This window comes from Bombus bifarius, unplaced genomic scaffold (assembly GCF_011952205.1).
Source record: "Bombus bifarius isolate JDL3187 unplaced genomic scaffold, Bbif_JDL3187 scf7180000007979, whole genome shotgun sequence".
Lineage (NCBI taxonomy): Eukaryota > Metazoa > Arthropoda > Insecta > Hymenoptera > Apidae > Bombus > Bombus bifarius.
Window position 1 is genome coordinate 2946026 of NW_022884364.1, and position 22598 is coordinate 2968623.

At 42.3% G+C, this 22598-nt stretch overlaps 1 protein-coding gene across 4 annotated transcripts in view; it reads right to left on the reverse strand.

Moving 5' to 3' along the window:
• Positions 1 to 22598, reverse strand: part of LOC117204652 (heterogeneous nuclear ribonucleoprotein K) — a 92936-nt gene that overhangs the window by 61474 nt on the left and 8864 nt on the right. For 2 of the 4 annotated variants that reach the window (XM_033442256.1, XM_033442252.1), the window contains exon 2: positions 6524 to 6579. The gene's annotated coding sequence lies outside the window, so the exon portion shown is untranslated. Of the gene's footprint in view, positions 1 to 1716; positions 1941 to 6523; positions 6580 to 22598 lie in introns of those variants that run through there. The other 2 variants (XM_033442253.1, XM_033442254.1) reach the window with 2 other exon arrangements.

Genomic DNA, 22598 nt, shown 5'->3' on the forward strand with positions numbered 1-22598 from the left:
CCCAACGGGAGAGACGCAAGTTGGCGAGAAACGGCAGGAGCTCGTTACCAAATGAACTCGCTCGAAATTTCGAAATTAAATTTAAATCTCATTCAACTTTATCGTTCACAGCGAGTCGCGGATGTTGCAACAGCAGGCACCGAAAATACGCTCTCTCGCCCACTCAGCCACGAAAACGTTAATGCCGGCTGTTCGCGGGCACACGAGTTCAGAAATTATCCGAAACCGTCTTTAGGACCACTGAATAATTTATCCGGCCCGCTATCGACCCGCCATGTCCGGGGCCAACTTTTAATTGCGTCTACCGAAACGATGCGCTTTTCGAAATTTAATCTATCAACTGCTAATGAACCCAGCCAAATAACGAAATACTTGAAAAATGTAATTGATCCAATTAATCATGCGAATTCGTCAAGTTTTTACCTGGATAGTCTCGTGCACGCGTATAAGTGAAACGTACGCCTCGACACATACCTTTGTTAAACACGCAATATATACACGCTGTCCAAACCTAAGTATCCGAGCCATTTGAAAATTAACCAGCAACAGGATTCCCTGAATATTTCCGTCGGCACGTTAAACGAAATTAATCATTCACTGTGAAAGCTCGTTTCTGCCATTAACGTTGTTGGCTAATTACTTTCCACGAGTTGCAACCACCTAGTCTACCTTGTGGGTACCAGCGTAACTAAAGGACCACCTGGAATATGAGAACCACGTCCTTTCAACAAGCATACACGTGCATCGTGCCTGAGACAATGGCTCTTCGTGCTAGTCGAGGAAATTCTCTGGCAGCTGACTAGGCGATCTTTTCCCCGAGCATTCTGGTGGTAGCGGTGAATCGACCAAGAACACGCAAGAATATCCGATAGCAACGCGGAAAACTGGCTCGTTGCGGCACTTTGGCTACCACCGCACAACGACGCCGAAAAAATGTAGGCCGCGCAAACGATATCATAGCCGGCTGGCTGTCGGCTGGATCGTCGCGAAATTCGCGACCAACCGATAATCGATCAGCCTGGCTAGATATGAAACACGAAACGTGACTCATAGCTTCTTATCGAACCAACATTGTCGCTAGTGGGGACGACTTTTTTTATCCATATCGACTGCTTGCCTGTCATTTCTTAGCGAAGCGAGAAACGCGTATAAAGTAATTGGCGCTACGATACAAAAATTTGTCCAATTTCGAACAAGAGTATAGGAAGTTAGGAGAAATAGCAATTGAAATTTATATCTCGGATAGCCATCGCGAAAAGGGAAATAGTCCCAACACCGTATCGCCTAACATCCGCTTTCCTTCGATCGATCAAACAATTTTGTCCGATGAACAGAGAGCCGAGTAAACCGATCGATAAACGGAAAACAAATTCTTTCCTATCGAGATCGTCCGAACGAAGAGGACGTTCCAACGAGCCCCCTAAAACCACCACGCATCGCTCACCACTCACCAGGAACGTTAACGAAACGAATCCATCCTCCCATTTAATTTCTCGACCACGTCGATGCAAAAGAAACGACAAATCCGATTTCACGTTTCCACGATACATGTCTATCTCTTGACTCGTGGTAAAAAAAAATGTCCACCGAATTAGATCATCGGAAATCGTCGACGTATTGTCTCTAACGACTAAAAGGTTTCTCAGTCCTACTTTCCATGGAAAAGCAATCGGAAGCGAAAATGAGAACGAGAAGACCGCAGATTTCGAGACGTACCTTTTGCGTACGCTGCTTCACCGCGCGTTCCCGTGTTCCTGATGGAGTTTCGCCGTTGCTGGATACGTCCCGGGCCCGATGGCCGCGTGCACAGCCGTTTGTGCACGTTCACACGTTCACAGAGTGTTACACGCGTAACGGTTCGCACGATGCGTGACATGCGTGTGTCGCGCGTATGACGTGGCGTGTGTGCGGAAGTATATTGATCAGCTGATGGTCGGGTGGATACTGGGCTACCTCGCAGAATTCACCATATTGTTGCGTCAGCGCGCACGCGCCGAGCCCTCGCTTTCGTCCCTTCGTTCACCCTTTTCGTGCCTCCTCAACCCCTCCGCTCGTTACCCCTGCCAGGCCGTGGTGGCATGCCGCGTTTCTTCGACTTTCGTTCAATGAAAAATCTCGAGAAAAAGGAGCAAGATGCCGAGAGGGTCAACGAGCAACTCTGACGGAAGTACGAAGAAATAAATTCGCGATATAAAGATCAAGCACCGTCAGCTTTCGACGACGAAACGAAACATCGAGCTTGAAACACGAAACGAAAGAGTTGCTGGTTGCGTAATTGAACGTTGATTCTTGCGTATAGGGTTAAATTACATATCGAGTGCTTCCGAGTATTTTCATCGGTGAATTTTCACCAGGTGTGTCAATATTTATCTAAAACAGCCAATGACATACCACAGCTCTTTTATGTATAATTTACGAAATAATAATACTGATAATGTGATTAAGTCGTAGATCGTAAACTTCTCTTTCACTGTTTTAAGGCTCAATTTTTAAACTTTATTCGACGTAAATTTTCTGTAAAGAATTTCCAGAGGTTGCGTAGATGTGAAATTCGAAGATGCGGAAATTTATCGGAGAAAGGCGCCAGTATAGTATGTACTATGTCATATCTATGACGCTTTCTAAATCTGCGAAAGCTTGAGCACTGGCTGCGTTTTACACCGCTTGGAATCGCTTAGGAAATCGCGTTCCCCTTATGGCGTAGTTAAACTCTCCTTAAATACACACCTGTACCAACTCGTAATAGCTAATAAGTCGTCCAAGGCAAACAAAGATCTTTTTATTCCCCGGAAGAAAACAGATAAGACGATGTAGATTCTATGTGAAACTTACTATTCGATGCTTTATTTGATAAATTTCTATCGGACGAACGCATCCGATTTTTATTTTTCTTAGGAGGAAAAGTCGGAATGTCCACAGGCTCGGTCGAGTCTGAGTTCGTCGGTATCTAGCAGCGAACAAACTTTTCATTTCATTAGAGACGTTCCTCGATATACATATACATACTGCTACAAAACTAGTTTCACCTCGAAGTGAATCGCATTATAAACTTAACGCGACTGTTCCCTCTCACTTGCAATGGAAAGATTTTCATTTCCTACAGTTTTCCGTCCTAACCGAAGCAAATTTTTCAATAATTCCAAACAAATCATAGCTCGCCGGTTAATTCGTCGATGACATGAAAGCGAAGTTTATGCAACTCGAGTATTAAATTCCTATTTGTTCAGCTCTCGCTAGGTCCCAGGGAAATTACTTTCTCTTGAAAAATTCATTTCACTCGACACGAAGGTCAGGAAATTTAAAACCATACAACTATTAGACTTCTCTTCGACCAGATATTATTCGTAACGTTTGCTTTCCCTCCATCTTTGCGAACGCGCGTACTTGAGTTTCGTTTGCTCGCGAAGAATTTCCACAGACGAGATTCGATAAGGGAATTACTTACTCGGTGACAGCCGAAAGGTTAACGAGATAATTCTATCCTCTCTGAAGCCAGTGGAACTTCCAAGCGACACGAGTTCATAACCTACTTTCATCTTAACTTCGCGTTTCTGTTTAACCGGACAATATTGCTCGAGGTTTAAGCGATAATCATTTATGGAACGAATCGAAACTGCCGATTGTAGTACAGAAGCAAGTAACTCGAAGAATTGGATAAACTCTGACGATCGTTATTTTTAAATACTTTAATCGGCAGGCTTTAAAAGTGCAGATTAGTTGAAACTTCAAACACCAGTAGATTTCGTCATTTCGTTTACAACGGATACTCGACGCTTCTCGAGATATTTACGATTAAATTCAATCACACTTTAACGCAAATGAATCTTTAAAATTGCGAAAAACAATATGTCTCATTTCAATGGTGTACATACTTTTAACAAAACGATGAAATGTAGCAGCGTTCAAAGTCTAACTAGGTCAGTGACCAAAATATCTTGCAGTTGTCTTATTAGAGAAACGATAAATCAATTAGAAAAATTGCTCATTAATCTACGCGTATCCCTCGAGTGCGTATATTTCACCGATTAGATACGTCTTCCATGTATTGTTTATTAAGCACGAAACCGTCACTGATTAGTGAAATCTTCAAATACGAGCATATGAAAGCCAAATGTCTGACATCACGGGGAAGAAAGCGTGTCTACGTTCAATGATCCTCGAAAGAAGAAAAAGAACTGGCCTTTTCCGCCGACGGTGACTCATCTGCCGGGAAAATATTCGTCGAACGAACTTGTGACACAAATCCACGATCAAAGAGTCTCGTTAACAACAAACGTACATACGTGCGCCGATGTCGGCTACGTTGAATATTCGGAGCCCGAGGATCGGAATTGTGTTAACCATCCGCTGTTTTCCTTTCACATTCAAATTACTCTGGCCAAGCTTCGTTACGAGAATCGTTTCATCGTCTACGTACGTACCACGTGAATAATAGTCCTGGATTGTTCCGAAAAACAGACAATTTTATACGATTGAAGAATCAACGTTTGTTTCGTTGCTAAAGCTTTGTTGTATCGACAAAAGAAAGAGTTGTAGCCTTTACAAAGCGATAGTTCCCTGCTACGAGGAAATAAAGATTTCTAAGTCCAAAAATTGCTCACCTTTGTAACCGTTAGAGAAAGAGCTTTATGATACGAAGAACGTGACAAATATTCCGCCATTTTCTCACAGATACGTACAGGAATAGCGAATCGTTCGAAGATTCGAGGAAAACTATGGCGGAATGAAGGCGAAACGAAACAAACTCGTAAAGCCGCCAGCGAGAAGGGAGCCGGCCTCGGTTGTTATTTCATGGTTGGAACTCGTGCTAGGATTCACAGTCACGCACCGTGATTCGCCTCTTGATTCACGGGGAAAGAAACGGAAAGCATTGTTTCACTCTCGCGCCGAAACTGGTTCGCCCCGTTTCGTGTTACGACGGATTGGATCGCAGTGCGACACGCACCTCGCTCGAAATCGCTGAACGCGCGTTCCTCTGTTAATTACCTTCTGCTACAGATCTGCCACAGCATTTAACTTTTGCTCTGACAAGAGAAATTACCGAGCAACCGGTTCCTCGAAAAATAAACAGGATTTCAGAAACGGTGTTACGAAGCTTTGTAAACGAGGATTTTTGAAAGCCTCCATTTATCCGTAGAGGCATCTTGCAATTGGACGAATCGATCGAATTATCGCGTTCGTCAACCCTCCAATATTAAACCTAACGCGACGCTTCTAACCACTAATTATAAAGGAATTATATTGCGAATGAAATATTTATTCAACCGAAGAAGTCATTGGCTCTTTTGAAATTCCAGCGTGCTCCAAACTTTTGAGCGGAAGTGTATTTATATTCTGACTGGTTCTAAACCATCTCCGATGGTTCGACTTCCGAAGGTTGACGTACGAACGAAGATACCGTGGTCTGGAGAAACGAAAAATTGGAAAATTTGATAATGGAGATGGCGGCGAAACCATTGGTTGCCAATCGCGTTTCGACTTTCCATCGACGAATATTTGCAATTGGGTCCCGGGGCACATTTCCGCGCTTTTCCTTTCTCGGGTTTCCACGCGAGAGCCGCTAGTTTCGAAATGCTCGTTTGCCGATCACGTAAAGATAACGTGTCCGTTAGTCGAGCCTCGCAACCTGCATTCGAATGAACAGAAAAATGAGAGCCACGTCGGGAGATAACGGCCGCCGCCTCTTCTGCGTTGTTCCTCTTTCACGTGCAATAACGTATTCTCACGGAGGCCAGACGAATGAATGGAATGGTTAGAAAGTTCATTTGCAACTTTTGCATTTTTTAAAGTAGCCGTGATTCTTCTCCGTGGAAGAACCTTCTTCTTAACTCTTTGTTCTCGCGATCGTCGATGATTTTCCCGTCAAATTCGACGCTAGAGTGACCAGTTGGAACGACGCGTTTCTCAGGAAAATGAAAAATAATTATCTTCCAGCCTTAATAATTTTGTCTATGCTGTTGCTAATGTCAATGGACAAATATATCGGACATTTTATTCCTTAAGGTAATTTTTAGTTAGGGCCAGGATTATATTTTGAAAATTTTATCTTGTATGGCCTGCGTATACAAATAATAGCGAAGAACTTGTGAACGTGAAAAAGTTGAAAACCTCTGGTCGAAACAATAGAGACGTTAATCGTTCTTATCGAGGGATCAGCATGAATGAGGAAGAGTGCGAAACCGGCGCGTAATTAACAATTAAAGAGATACGTGTCTCTGGCGTGGTTGCAACTGGCACTCGTTTGCAATCTTCGAAGAGCCAGAGAAGACAGCCTTTCGCGTATCGTTTGAGACACGAATTTAATTAACCATCGCACAGGCAAATTACCGTGGTCGTCGTTTTTCAATTACACGCGATTCCTCGTAATTCGATCTATCTTTCGACGAGTGATACAAGCAGAGAAGGAACGCGTCTTCTTTTTGGTAAATATTTTGTCAATTAAGATTGCGCGTTATCTACAGAATTATTATCACGCATTCGTTGAAACTGTTTATAATTATAAGAACTGATTCTAGGAACTCACCTGGTTGAGCAACTGCCTACGCTTCACTCTCACGTCCTTCTTGCAACTCACACCTTCTGGAACAAACGTAACAGTATGTTAAAACTTTATAACTACTCTTCAAGCTATGTATTAACTACTTATTCGATAAATTAGTAATTAGCCAAACGATAAATGCACTTTCAGATACAACTGATCTTAAGCTTAGTGCATAACAATATCCTCTTCCCAAAAGCATCACGAAACATATTCCATTGTTAAAAAAATTTTCCCAATCTGGAAAAGATGTTGCCAAATAATCGTGACAACTACTAATTTGCTAAACCAATAAACTGTTAAACTAATGAATAAGATTTTAAACATCTTCCCCTAAATTTCTAATTTGATGGTCCAAACCTTTTAACTCGTACGGGATAATAAATCGTAAAACGACACAACTATTTCCACCGTTTCGATATATGTAGTTACTGAAAGAGAACGCTGCCAATCCTAACTGTGGAGGGTTACTCGAGTGCTACGGAAGAACGACAAGGAGCAAAAACACCGTGCGTCGTTTTTCGTTCGGCCCGCGAAACTTCTTGGCGCCAAAACACCGATCTGTCTACGCGGACAGAAGATTGCGACGGTGCACGATAATGAGATAACTTAATTTTCCTCGGGCAAACACATAGATCAGCGCGTGTCTCGAGAGGAGTTGTCCGGTGTGTAAAATACGCGCTCGACCGATGAAAAGCGTGTTAGAGCGGCGCGGCGGGGAGAGCACGCTTGTAATTCACTTTGCCGAGAGTCTGATCTGGCAGCGAGGGCACGTTCTTTTCCACTAGGCTAGGACAGTTCGCGTGCCTGATCGAAACGTCGATGAATAGTTAAACAAACTCGACGATTTTCGGCAGATTCTTCGCTTACATAACATTCTTCGATACTACTCTATTTTCTTTTTTTTCGCTCGTATTCCGTGGAAAAAGCCGAGATAGTAGACAGGCGAGGTTCGATTCGATCCATCCGATTCTATTCGCGGATCGAAGCTCGCGTGATTCTCTCAAATTCAAAGAAATTCGAAGGCTCTTTCTGCGGTTGAGAAGCGGAATCGTCTATCGTTTCGTTTCTTTTTTTTTTTTTTTTTAATTTTATTTTATTTTCGCTGAAAAATTAGAACGAACGATTCGTTTCACGATTCATCGTTCCGAATTGTAATATAACGTTATTTACCTGGCTTCCACTTGAGAATTAACATCCGGTAAGTTGCTAATTGCGTGCATGATCAATAGGAAAGTCATTTATAGTTGCATTTACACAATGTGACTAGCTGTTATACACAAGTAAGTAAGACTAAACGCACTGCACGATAAGTATAATTTACCGCTAATTCTGTCATATTCCAAAGCATAAATAATTTTAATCGGAAGAAGAATTCGTGACTGTAAGCTAAAAAGGAGGGTAACGTTACTGGCAGAATAATCCGTTAAAAAATCAAACGAAAGACAGAATTTACAGAATTGACAAATTAAAATCTAATTCCAAACACAAAGAGAAACGATTAAAAAGAAAGGAACCCGTATGCGATCATAAAAGTAAATCCAGCACGAGAGCCACGTCGATCCACCCAACTACCAAGGAGACGCAATGTTGTATGCACGGAACGAGCATCTCCGATGCACAAGCGGATCTCGAGGAACAGCGGACAGGAAAAGAAGCCCGCTTCACCCCTCCGGTTACCCAGCCAACGAGTCACAAAATTGGACGACTCGTTGAAATTCGTCGGTGGAGAACAATCCGTAAGCCATGGAGCTATGTGCCAGCGTACCGTGGAAATACAGGGACCGGTGGAACAATGGGTGCAGGATAACAAAGGGGCCTAGACAAAGCTGTGTGAGTCTCAAAGAGACCTGGCAAGGAGTGCTACGCGGAAAAAATTGACTTCCAGTCGAAAACGGTACCGCCCGGCTAGGCATAGTCGAGCAACCAACTAAGACGGACCACTGCGACAACGAGGAAAAGCTAGTAGTAGCAGAGTACTTGGTGAGTGACTTGGAGTGTGCAAGAATCTACGCGAACACGCCGTGTAACCAGGCGAGCTGGTGTTTTGCTCAAGTGCGCAAGATGAAAGCGTGAAAGAGAGAGCCTTACACAAGAGACACAGGCAGAGACCTGACAGAAAGAATCCAAATCCAAAGTTGAACGACGACAAGGACGACGACGTCGATGACGAGAAGAAGAAGTCATCGACGACACGACCGACGAAGCAGCTCCCTGCCTTCTATGGAACTGTGGACGATGCTGTCTGCTCGATGTCTCGACGTTGGTTTGTGGGTCCGAGCGGCCTCGAACTGGTCTCTTATCCCTGGTATCGCCCAATCAAAAAACCGGCAGCACACCGTACGCCGATTGGTCGACTACGGCCACCGTGAACACTGTAATTGGTCAATCGGTCCGAGTCACCCATGGTTACCGTTTGCCTCAACAATATCTACGGTCGATATCACCACCTTGACTACCCTGCCGCGCGCGTTACCTTCTCTCCCTTACGCTTACCGCTACCGCCTCACTTACCCCTTGCCCCTTTCACGCACACACGCCGCGATTAGCGCCTATAACCTCGGGCCAGAATTCTCGAGGGCAACCGCTTCTTCTTCTTTTACACTACCACCCTCCAGAGACGTCGAACTCCCAACTGTCGCGACCCCCTGCGAACAGGGCACTTTTTAGACATTTTCGCCGGTGAAACATCCAGTTTTGGACAGTTTCAGAGGTATACAGAGCTATTTGGAACGATGTTACACAGTCATTGAGAGAAAATTTGGTTCACGCGATCTTCTGGGTTAATCGAAATAAATCTTTGACCGTTTCCGAGAAATCTCATTCTCTGTGACATAAGATCACCATGAACACGAAATGCAAAGATACGAAATGCACTCCTTGATCGCTGACTATGGACGGTGGATAAGTGCATTGAAATTCGACCGTGTTCGCGTGATAAATTATCCCTTGATAGCAGTCAGCCGAATCCATGACCATGAACCGTCGTTCTATATCCGAGCGCCAACTATTTTCGACCGTCTGGGTGATCTTACTGAGCAAGGTTCTTACGATTCGTGAGTCGAAAATCCCTATGGAGCCATTTGTCACGGAGGATGGAAAAACGTTCGCTTTGGGCTTCATCAAAATCCACTCAGACCTCGAGGCAGGGACAGTTACCTGTGGCTATTTCGTTATCGTTCGTGTCATAATGGATCTTCCGATTCATCGATTAGAAACGAAAGTGGCGGAATCGTTTCTCGAAAAGAGTTAGTTGAATTTGCAAATATGGAACCCGGTACGCTTCGAATTCTATGATATTCGAGACGAGCTCGCCGTGTTGAGAAGTTAAAGAAAGAAGAAAAGCAAGTGTCTTTAATTAAAAATGTCACTCACTTAGGCCACTTCCACCCGATCCTCGGTATATATTAATACGAATTCTTATTTCAAACGGAAAAATTGAAATCTCCGCTACGGACTCGATCTGCAGAGTACAAACACAATCCAGCGATTGAATTCCCAATTACGACAGAATGAGATTCCAATTACCAATAATCGCGGTGTAGAGAAATTCGATACCGGTGCGGAGGCGGATCTTCCTTAATCAAACAGCATCGTTTCTCGTAGTAACCGAAGAAAAAGGACATTCGATTAACTTGCATTCGTTTAAAGACAAAGTAGAATCTACGAATTCAAAACAAGATGCACCGAAGAATAATAATTTAATAAATAATAATTTTTAATAAATAAGGCAAAGCGTTAAAGATTCTGTATCTGCTGAATAGATTAATTTCGCAGTTCATGAAAATACGGCGAAACGTAGACGCGTGTAAGTTCGACGAATACACAGAATAGTAAATCCCTATTTTTAAATCGGATCGCATCCCGACAACAAGTTTTTCACGCGACGCTTGCACGAAATCGCGTTACCGTCTTCGAGAAGGTCCGTGAAAAATTACGAGATTAATTGCGCCACGGCTGGAGTTGACCGTAAAAGCGACGTCTCGACTTTCAACGGCGCATTTTTCAGCAAGGAAGAAACGATCCTGAGAAGAAATCGCGGAAGTAAACCACGAAGGGATAACAATGCGATGGAAGAGCAACCAGACCAGAGGCTGATGACCGGAAAAGGGTGAACGAACGGAAATCACGAGTAACTTCTGAGAGAAAGGGATGAGTTGCGGAACAGAGATAAAGAAAGAGAAAGGCGTAGAAATAGAAGGACGAAAAAAAAGGTGCAAGCAAGAATGCGGAGAAGAATCTATCGTTAGTTCGGTCGGTTTACCCTACCGTGGGCGTAAAACGTCAGAAAAAATGTCAATGACGCGTTTTATCGTCACGGAAGTGGCAAGTTGCGATTTCACGCGCCTATGACTCTGCTACAAAAAAAAAAGAGGAGCGATCTATTTGAATCAATCAAAGAACAAGTTATAAAAATCATAATGTACAGTTGACAACAGGTTTTAAATGCTTTAATTTGCCATTAAAATGCAGAGAACTTCTCAGCAACGACGTATATCTGTTCCATGTCCGTATCATTTAAAGCTTCGTTATAGTAAAAACTAACAAGTGTCGTATTTCATCGGGAACGTTATCTCGATCTCGCGTCTCGTACAACGCGAGAGAAGAAACCTCGCGAAAGAAAATTGCTGCCAGAACCGATGATACAACGATGACACACAACAGCAACGCATATGGGAAACAGAGATCGCGAGTGGATAGTAGTTTTCGCATGGAGCGTGAAGTTATACATAGCAGCAGGAAGACGAACAGGTCTATTGTCCTGCGTGGAGTCCATCCTCGTCCTGTAAAGCCACGAGAGCCGGTTCTCCGGAGTCGAAAAAAATACTGGTTACACGCGAGGGTGGGGACGAATTGACAGAGAAGAAATAGTGGCCGCGGTTACCTCTCTGCTCTCGTGGCTAGTCCAAGGAAAACCGTTCACAGAGAATCTCTCTCACGGCCCGAGGGTATCCATCGACCGCAGAATCGTACGATTGCGAACTGGAGTGAGAGAGAAGTAAAGGATAGCTCCACTATTCTGTTCTCGCGGTTTTGTTCCTTTATTACCGGTTATTGTATTTACTTTGCGTGTCTTTCGATACACCTAGGAATGTCATGCTTATGAAATCATCCGAGTTATTCGCTGGATGTCCAAAAAGAGCAAGGTAATGATTGGAAGAAGTCTTAGCGGGTATCTTTGATAAGGCGAAAAAAGTCTAGAGAGATTGCCAAGGATAACGCAAAACACCGAGAATATTTTAACGACGAGATATTCTCAATTTGTTATCCAGTTTGAAAAATGCAAAGCGAGCAGTTCGTTGCTCGATTCGACTATTCTTCGGTCCGTTAACTTATGGTATTTGTTATATTCCAAAATCGTTTCTAGCGAATATAAAAATGGAAATTATAAATATATCGAAGAGCAAGGAAAAATTTGTATTATCTTATTTATATCAATGGCCACGATACAGCGTATCAAGATCTAATTGCTGTACAGGAGTATTCGATGTATAAGTCAATTCCTTCCCCTGTTTTTCCCGATCATTTCACGAAAGAGCCCTCATTCGCTAATCGCATTTTCATCATGCCCGAAAAGTTAACCAACCGAACACTGTACAGAGTTTAAGTCAATTTCCTAGGTACATTCCGGCGATCCTTGGCACCGCGAATCTTACGTCGCTCCACCCCTGACACTCTCGACCTCCATTTTCTTCGGCGCCCCTAATTCTCTTTCTCGAGAGAGCATTAATCGTCGGAGGTTTCGAAGCAAAAGCTACACACAGATTCCAAAGTAATTTCCTCGAAGCTTTCGTGGCTCTTATCCCACCCAATTTTTCCCTCCGAGCTACCCTGCCGTCTCCGGGATCTACTTCTTACTCACCTCTTCCAATCGTCTCACGAAACACCGGCGATCATTAACCGAATTTCCATCGATCGAGACCCTGCGTTTCCCTCCTTTTTCGTCCAACTATCGATGTTTCGTATAGCCAAGCATAGAACAATCGAGAGTTCCACACACACCCTCTCTCTCTCTCTCTCTCTCTCTCTCTCTCTCAACCTCGATGAAATAACACAGCCGTAGTTGTAGGATCGAGGGTGGAAAGTAGAGAACGGTTATGGTAGTCGAGTCTATTCGTGGTATCAATATTTTACGGGAGCACGTTCCTCCATCGATCGCAGCTTCTCTGCATAATTAATCGCGCTTCATCCGTCCGCTCTCGCCACCCCACTCTCTCCCTCTATGACTTCGTTCTTTTCTTTTTCCTCGGTGTACGCCGCGGCGAATCTTACGAATCGAATTCGCGACAGCGAGTTAAATGGATTTCGATCGAATCTAGAGACTCCCCGAAAGGCCCGCAACCGTCGCACCCCTGCGCGACCGCGGGAACATCGACGCGGTGACTTCCAACGGAACGGGGAATAATAGAAGATAACCACTTTTATAGAACTTAAATTCGCTTTGCGTCGTTGCAAATGCATAAGCTATCGTAGAGGCCGTGGGAAGTTCCTTCGCGTTACATTTTCAAGTATTACAAAGTAAAGCGGTTACGAGAGTTCGTCCCCTCGATGATCGATGCAATTAGAACAAGAACGTTCTTCGAGTTTTCGATAACTTTGATATTATTATCGTCGTACTATTTTTCTATTCGAAATTATACGAAGGATATAAATTGAAAGATAGAGGGGTGGATGAGGGTGTTTAAAAGAAATCGACAGGCAGAAGCAGGAAGGAAGTCGTAAGTCGATTGGGAAACGTGACACAGGAAGAAAGTGCTGATCGAAAGGATGTAGGAAGGCGTTTCGCAAGCCCAAGTTCAATATTTAAACGTGGATAACCCAAAGGGGGATGCACAGACTCTAAAGGTCTTCCTGGAGGAGTGATGCTACCGAACGAAAAGCAATGAATAAATTGGATTCTCGGATTCGATCGTTCCAGGATTCGAGTGCGGCCCGATCGATCCAACTACAGCAATTCTATTTTGTACCAACCACGTTGATTTCTCTTGCAAATAGCCTCGTATGCCTTTCCGTTGTTCTTATCCGCCGTTTTATAAAAAGATACGCGACCTTCGTTATCAACGTACAATATCAAAAATTCGGACAAATTTACCTATGAGAAAATTACCTAAGTACTATAATATCGAGATCTGTAATTTCGCGATACGCTCGTGGTTTACCCCATTTACGAACCAGCCATTAACTAACACGATCATGAAAGCCTTTCCTTTCCCATCGTTGACGAAAATGGCACGTGTAGCGTTTCGCGAAAAGGGGGAAGGTTCTTCAATGGTAATCGAGTCGCTTGGTCGAAGAAAGGGTAGAGGAATAAAAAAAAAAAAGAAAAAAGAAAAAATGAAACCCTTCAATATTAAATTAGAAGAAATAAAGAGGGATCTCTGGCGGGTTATCCCTCTGACGTTAGATTACCACCTTTCGGTCTGGCCGGCACTCGAGAGTACGTGAACTCTTGCGGAGCATGCAACACGCTGCAAACTAATTGCACGGCGGGAAAAAAAGGAGAGAGAGCCAGCAGGTCCGAATATGGCGACACGAGGGTTTGAATACAGAGGGAACTTGCATACCGGTCGGAATAAAGACGGAGAAATGATAAAACAAGGTGAAGGAGAAAGGAGAAGAGAGACAAGTAAGAATGGCAAACTACTGTGGGACGATGCATCTGTCCAAGCATATTTGATATCCGCCTTTTCCTTCCACTGCTACCTCCTCCTCCTTCGCCCGCTCTTCCTTTTCCACCCCCGTCTATGCAACCCCTCCTCACCTGGCATTCTCTCTGTTTCGAGCACCTCCCTTCTCTCCCGTATCCACGACATACAGCCAACCGTTCTTAAGTCCGCGTCACTCTGTCGCGAAATTTTCCCCAAGGCGGAGGGCAGTTATAGAAATGCATCGGGGGTAATTTTAAAGGAGGGTTTAGCGCGGGGAGGAACGACCCTGCGCACAGGCAACTCGCGTATCAACGATGGAGAACGCGAGGGAAAACTTCGACTAATTTTCTTTCCGTTGGAAATCGAACGGAATCGAGCAGAAAATTGCGTCTCAGACGATTCAAACGCACAATTCTCTTCCTACGATCCTTTTATCCGTTTCCTTTGTTCCGAATACGATATTCGTTTCACTTGAAAAATATTTCCTGCATTTACATTCCAGCGACGCCTGCAATGTTACAATTTGATTCGATGACGGATAAGCGATCCATTGTAGACAACCAACCAGTAATTAGGGAAACACAAAGGAAGAAGATGATGTAGGCTCAAAATGCCTACTAAATGTTCGCGTGGCTCGATCGATACCACGGACAATACGTGGATGTCGCGTAATGACGCCGGGTCTACGCGTTTGTATAACATAACATTGCGAACAGTTGTGTGTTATCGAAATTACGCTAAGTGCCAGAGGAACATTTCGAGCGAATCTATTAATGATGAATTAGATGAAACGCGGGCTTCCATTGCCCGTTATCGGCGCAGCGACGCGCAATCACGAGAAACGAGTCGCGATAAGCCCTCTGGTTGATTCGAGGAACGAAACAACAACAAAGCAGCGAATCAATGGTCGAACAACAATGAAACATGTTATCCGTGATTGTGTGAACATCGGATTGAACCAATCTATTGCTAACCACTTCGCGGTAATAAACTGTGACTTTTGCATCTTTCAAACTGTTTACCTTGACAATACCACACATAAAATGATGTCTGTAATTGGAAAACGTACTTTTCTTGTCGATCCTACTTTTGATGTTAAAAAAAGTAATATTAGCGTAAAACTGAAGCGAAAAACCACGCTCGTCGAAAACGGTTCTTCCGTAATCTTCTCAAACTTGAACAATTTTTTAACGATCGATATTTTGAAATCATCCTCAGAATGTAACGATCGCAGAAATTGTGACAAGGAAAATTTTTCTTCAGACCTTCGTTAATGAAAATACCTCATTAAGCAAAGTAGGATACGAACGATCAGTGAAAAAACGATACGTGAGAACCAGTTGAATATGATTTTCTACCCCACCTGTCTGTTTGAGAACGTATCGGCTCATTAATAAACAGCAACCTATAAACATCCCGTAAATCAAACGCGCGTCGACGTCGGTTATTACTCAAGAGATCGCCCCGTTCTCCGGTGAAACGATTCATTCGCTGCCACAGTTCGCTCGTTACCATTACGAAATGGCTAACAGCAAAACATTCTTTCCACGGCATACGTATCACCATTTTCATCCTGTGTCCGCGGGATTGTAGCCGGGGATTACCTAACGCGATAGATTCGAACGCAACGCGTCCCTGACCATTTTTCTGCGCAATATTTTGCTGCCACCCAGGCGTACACCTATGCGTCCGAGTTATCCATCCTCCCACGCGGCCATTTTTTGCACACCCGCGGGAGTAAAGGATTCCCCAAAGCGTAGCAAGTTAAATTTCATCTCAAAAATATGCCAGCACGTGCGAATTTTCTCGTAGTCAGCAAAGTTTCAAAATTTCTCAATTTAAAGATGATACACTTCCCTAGGGCGTGTAAAAGCAGATAGAGCTTGCGATTTTTTCATTTCTTTCTTTTTTTTTTCATACGTAAGTAAAAAATGGAAGTTCAGATTTTTGTTCGGATAATATTAATGTAATTTCTAGTTGTACTTTCAAATTTTGTAAAAGGTAAACGTTATACATTTTTTTCTGCTGGAACATGAATAGTTAATAATCTTCTTCTTTCTCCTCAAAATTTAAAGCAAATTGGACGCGTGCTTCCCCGAGATTTTATGGCGTAATCACAGTAATTTTTAGTTTTCTGATAATTCGGGGATATTACTACATACGTATAAATACCTGTTAACCAGCGTGACTTAAATTCTATATAAAGTAGCAAATATCACGTACCATATTATTCCTTTTATATTCTTTTTTTTTACGTATAAATTTCTGAACATTTCCTATGCATCTCATATTGTTCGCGTAACAAAATAATACAGTTAAGGATTAAATTTGAACGCGATTCGTTTCTCGTTGCAGAATTTAATGCGAGTAACCTATGAGGGTTGAATTCGCTAATTTAACCGGGACATAATAACGAAGGACTCATCTCGCGCAACATAGACAAACAGATTCATAGTTGTACAAATCTCCGCGAGCTTCTAACGCTTAACCCCGTGATTAAGGGTGGAATTAAGAGTATTTGCAAGTAGGTCTGACAGAATGCGCAGGAATCCCTAAGCGAGGAGTATGAAAATGGGATTAGCCAGACAAGTTGAGTAGAAATTTTGAGATACGATTTCAGGGCCACGAAATTTTAACGAGGACGATTACAGGGGAACAAAGATGAAGAAAAATGAACCGGTATTGCGTGGAACGTGGATAGGCGTGGCAAACATTTTAACAAGGACGTGCCGGTTAACGAGCGGCTCAATTAATATCGATATGAGTGCAGGATGACCTGAAACCGTGTGATTCGCTTGGTTGACGAGCAACACCACCCACGTCCTTCGTGTCCACTTGCACAGCCTACGATCCATTGCACCATAACCAAACCTTGGGTGGAGAACCTAATTAAAATCGAAGACGAACAGACAGATGTGTGACAAAATTTATCACTTTACTGCTTGGTAATTTCTAGCGATGGAAATCGATTCACGCTTTCCTTCTACACAAAAATTTATTGACTCTTTACCTTATATTACAATATTAATACTAATAAAAATTGATACTAATTCGACAAAGACAGATTGTAATGGCATTCTATATAAACTTGAATTTTAGTTTCGACTCTTCGCATTGAGAATTAATTTGAAAATTAATTTTTAATTAATCGGAAAAGTAATTTTGTGTGTGTGTGTGTATATATATACCGAATACTAACGCAGACGAAAAGAAGATTATAAGATAAAGGGTTATCAGATCCAATTTGTCTAACGCAATCATAAAAACAGGGCATACAAATTTTCGTCATTAGCCAAAAGTGTCGTATCTACAAATCGAATCGTGTGGGAGATTACGCGAAGAGATTGAACAGGATATATCGGGACCAAATGTTCGTTATTCGTATACGATAAACTCTGGCTATTCCAGTCGTAGTATTCGCTTGAACAACGTCTATCAGAACGGACAAACACGAGCAAAATACAAATATAAATTGAACACATTGTAAAAGCGTCAGGTGTTGAAAAGCGTGGAACATAAGGGGCGCAGCAGCCGAGGGAACGAAAAGGCGAAAAAACGCAGAGGAGGAGCCTATGCCATTGTATAGCTGAGTCGTGGCGAGTCGATTCGATTCGTTTCGCAGGGAACTGATCGTTTAATGTAACATTAAGACCCGCTGGAAACAAGCAGACAGACGGAAGGGCGTTTCTGTTGCGAGGACAGCGACGAACCGCACGCCATTCTCAATAATTCAACGAACCTTCCATCTTCCACGACGAGTCTCATTGCTATCGTGTCCTCTTTACGAGCAAGAGATGTGCTCGAAAAGGGCCAATATTCTGGGAGGGGTAAAACTATGGATAAGACATCGAGAATATGGTGCACAATGCCAACCGGAAACACCGGAAACTTCGAATTACGTGAACAAACGGACGAAGGGTCTATCGAGAGGAAGAAATTTTGATGAAACGGGAAACGATGTGACAGTTGAACGGAGATATAGTAACTGTTGGATATACAAGTTATCGATTCACCGGATATTTATATTGGCCGGATTGGATTGGTTTAATAAGCGTTCGAAAGAATATTAAATTTATTTCGAACCTGGACAGCTTGTACGATGGACTAAACCTTCGAATCGGTCGATAACTATATGAAAAGAGAAAAATTTCCCGAGGTTGTTGGATACCCCAGGGTCAGGGTGATCGACGATATATAACAAGACGATAAATGAATGTTCGCCACGGGCCAAAAGGATTACTCGAACCGGACGAACGAGTCACGATCTCGATGATAGAAAGAGGAGCCTTGAATCAGGCTTACCGACCGATTTACGAGCCATCTTTACGTCCACCTCGAACGTTCGCACCTTTGGTTTAATCGATAGTCGATACGAAGAACGCTACTCGCCTAAAAATATCAGAAAACAACGAAAGTATCGATGAGAATGGAGTCGATCAACGAAAGGGAAAGAACATTTTCCCAAAAAGCAGGCCAATGTGACGGAAAGAATTAAAGTTTATGCACGAGAATAAGCGGGGAGACGTTCTATCGTGGTCAGATCGATAACACGAAGAGCCTGAGGATGGTGGAATTATTGCAAAGTCAGGATACTTCTGGTCGGATGCGCCGCTGGGCGTTCAAGTGAGATCGACGATCCAAAAGTGGCACGGAAAGGCTTAAAAGACACTCGCTGCACAACCGACCTAAATTCTGAGAACACGTAGGGGTAACTATTAGTCTTTCTTTTTCTACACATACGAAAAGAGTAGCGTAAAATCAATCTGTAGAATTTTATGCACTTGTTCATTCCACACTACTGTTTATCGTTTGTAAATATTTAAACACCCGCTGCGTGTCAATTAAAAGTTACGATTTATGAGGGTTGAAAAACGTTTCTCCATTGTTAATTCTCTATCCCTTGCTGTAGAGCCGCGATCAGATATTACGCTAAATTTAAGACGAGACAAGGAATATACCGTAACGAACAACCGGTGCTTCATAAAATTTGCATAAACTTTCAGAATTTGAACAGACCCACATAGATATTTCAATCCTTCTACTATTCCGATATTTAACACACACATATAAAATCATTTATGCGAGATGTGTTCGCAGAATCAAATTTCGCTTACCTTCGATTATTATATTATATTAACTAACATCAACGATTGTTTCGTTGAAATAAGATCAGAGGGAAAAATTAGAACAACGAGTATCGCTTGAAATATATTTTATATATTTGTAAGAACTTAGACGTGCCAAAATATTATCTAGGGACGATTGTCTGCTCGAAAAGACAGTAAAAATTCTCTGTTCGCAAAAGACGTTAAAACAAATACGGGAACCGCATCTGACAATTAAGAAACTTTGCATTTACAATTCAAGAGATCCTTAACAGAATATTTCTGAATATCCTTCTGAGTTAATCAACCTCGATACTTTATTATTCGACATAGGAGGATGTGTTTCATTGCGAAACAAAAGAGAAAAAGCGGGTGTAATTGTGCAGCAGCTGGGATAGGCAAAAGGGCAGAAGGAATTAAAATCAGCCGGCTAGAACACGCATGCGAATCCGTGGCCTCATTCCCGTCGATTGACTCTGGCATTTAAATGGAAATCCCAGGGTGTATACGATAACTATGTATCGAGGATCTTTTCGCGAGTTCGAGAATTCTGCATCTACGCTATACGTCGAATTGTACATAGGAAAACGTAGCTTCTTCTCCGATCGAATATACAGGGTGGTTGGTAACTGGTGGTACAAGCGGAAAGGGGGTGATTCTACGCGAAAAAAGAAGTCGAAAATATAGAATAAAAATTTTTCGTTCGAGGCTTTGTTTTCGAGAAAATCGACTTTGAATTTTCGCTCGGTACACGTGCACTTTATCGCGTCTCGTTATAACGAATCTCACTGTAGATCGTTGTCTCGATGGAAAAATTAAAAAAAAAATTTTTTATTCTATATTTTCGACTTCTTTTTCGCGTAGAATCATCCCCTTTCCGCTTGTACCGCCAGTTACCAACCACCCTGTATAATCAGATAGAAGGAAAAATCAAGCTCTGCAATGCTACACCTGTACACTATATCAAAGGTAGAATAACAAAAAAAACAGTTTTATTACACTACCGTTTGAGAGTATTTGTTTATTTCTAACAAAATGTAATTTAATTCCATAATTCCATAAAGCAAATATTCGTCCTGTTTTCTCCGCTCGATAGTATAATAAAAACACAAGTTTATGCTAAATACAACCTAATAGAAATACCGAGGATCGTTTTATCCCTTTGCTACAGCCAGCTATAAAATTTAGTTTTAGAAGTTAATACTTAGCTAAAAAAGATCACAGTATCTGTAAAGGTATTATGAAGCGTTTTTGTTGTTTAAATTCGTTATTCTTAACTCGTTTGATTGTCAGGCTATACCTAAATAAGAAACATCCGATTTAGAAAGAAATCAGATATTTGATTTTTAAACTGAGAATCGCATGTCGCCGAGGCGATCGCGTGTAACGTAGAGAGAAATTTAAACAAGCACCGGGCAGTTTTCATTTGAAAACTCACGGCAGAGGGACTCTTGAGCCAGTCAGTTACTTATCCGCGCGAGACAACTAAAAACCCAGGGATAAACTAGCCCCCAGTGGAGCTTGTACACTTAGCTGGTAAATTAACTATGAAGATGACCCAATTGGGATACTCGCATTATCGCTCTGTGACTTCTAAACTCGACCAAAATCTTTACCAAATATCGACAGATCGATGCAACAGATATCTGCAGGATGCTATCGTCTCTCGTCGCTAAAATATAGATAGTATCAATATTTAAAAATAACGAAATCTTACGAGTTGAAATATAACTATTCCAAAACAAATATACTTCATGAAAAATCTTTCCTAGTTGCGCTTCAAGGGCTCGAAAAAGAGAAAAAAACAGTTACCGGTACGTCGAGTATGAAAATGAGACTCATCGTCGTATTCACGACGAATCTAAAATGGTCAGTGTGCCAAGATCATGCATAATGATCCCGAATTAACATTTGAAAGAGAATCTGCCACCAGTTGGGAACCAGCAGGAAAGGTCGATGCCAGTTACATTCTAAGTCAAAATACTTTCATTCAAGCCACGAAGATTCCCTGGCATCACAATGACCGGCTTGTCGAAATTATTGCCGGAGAACAGAGTATATCGTTAATAAAAGGCATTGTACACTCACTTTTAACCGCGAGCTACATATTGTGTGTACACATAACTATGACGTGAGATCCATGACTATTGCACATTGTTGGAATGCAGGAGAAGCGAATGGATCGAGTCGCATTGTAACAACGCACAATATCCTTATTAGGGGAGTGTACGGCGTTTGAGCTGGCAATTCTGCTCATATTCTGCTTGGAATTTACGTCATGCGTAATAATGTACACATTCCGTTGTTCTAAAAGCAGTGCCGTCAGCTTTGTGGATATAAAAGTGAACGAACTTCCTACAGTATTTCTATGACTGTACCAGCGATTTGAAAGTTTCTTCGTACCATCTTCATGAAGAAGGTGTTACATTTCTTCGAGGTTCGGTTTCTTACATTTCTTACATTCCGTGAAACGTTCGAGAAAAGAATTCTTGAAAAAAAAAGAGGAAAACGAGCATAATTAGGCAAAAAATAGGCTTCTTAATCTTAAAATAGGCTTTCATGTTCAACCATCAAAATTGCTCGCTCTGACTTTTAAGTTTAAACGAGGGCCAAGTGTTTTATAAATACAAAGTATCATTCTCATAAATTGATCTTATCTGTGACGTACGAGCCATGTGAAACTGGTTTTCTTGGTAGATCAAGAGCCGACACACTTACTTTTCTGCCAAGCCAATAATTATAAGAAATATAAGTGTAATACTACAAATATAACAAGTACGTATACCTATTAATTATGGTAGTAATATAAGAATTTTGCTATAGAATCTTTTCGACTCCTTTTTTTTTCGATAAAAACTTCTGACCTTTTTCTACGAATTGTTACTCCATCATGTAAAAGTGTTGTGTCTGGTATTTCGAAATCTCAATCGCCGGGAATATACCGCGGCGAACGTCAAAACGCTTGCAATTGCGACGCGTAGCGCGCGCGAGAGGGCAGCTGCAACTGTCCTCATTTCGCGATTGTTTCTCTATCCGCGATGACCTTGAACCTGCCATTGCACGACCTTGTCAACGGAGAAGCGATCCTCTCGCTTTCGTGGCAGCAAAACTTTCGCTTTCGCTTTCAGCCGCGTGCTCCTGCTGCCCACGTGTCCTTCTTAATATACGCACGAAAGAAAACGAGAACGAAAACGAGACTGCGTACCATCGTCGGATACTTATTAATCGCTTCCATGTGAAATTCACGTGTTGTCGGTAACGTCAGTTCAGACATCGTCTATATAAAAACGAACGTACGTAGCCCGA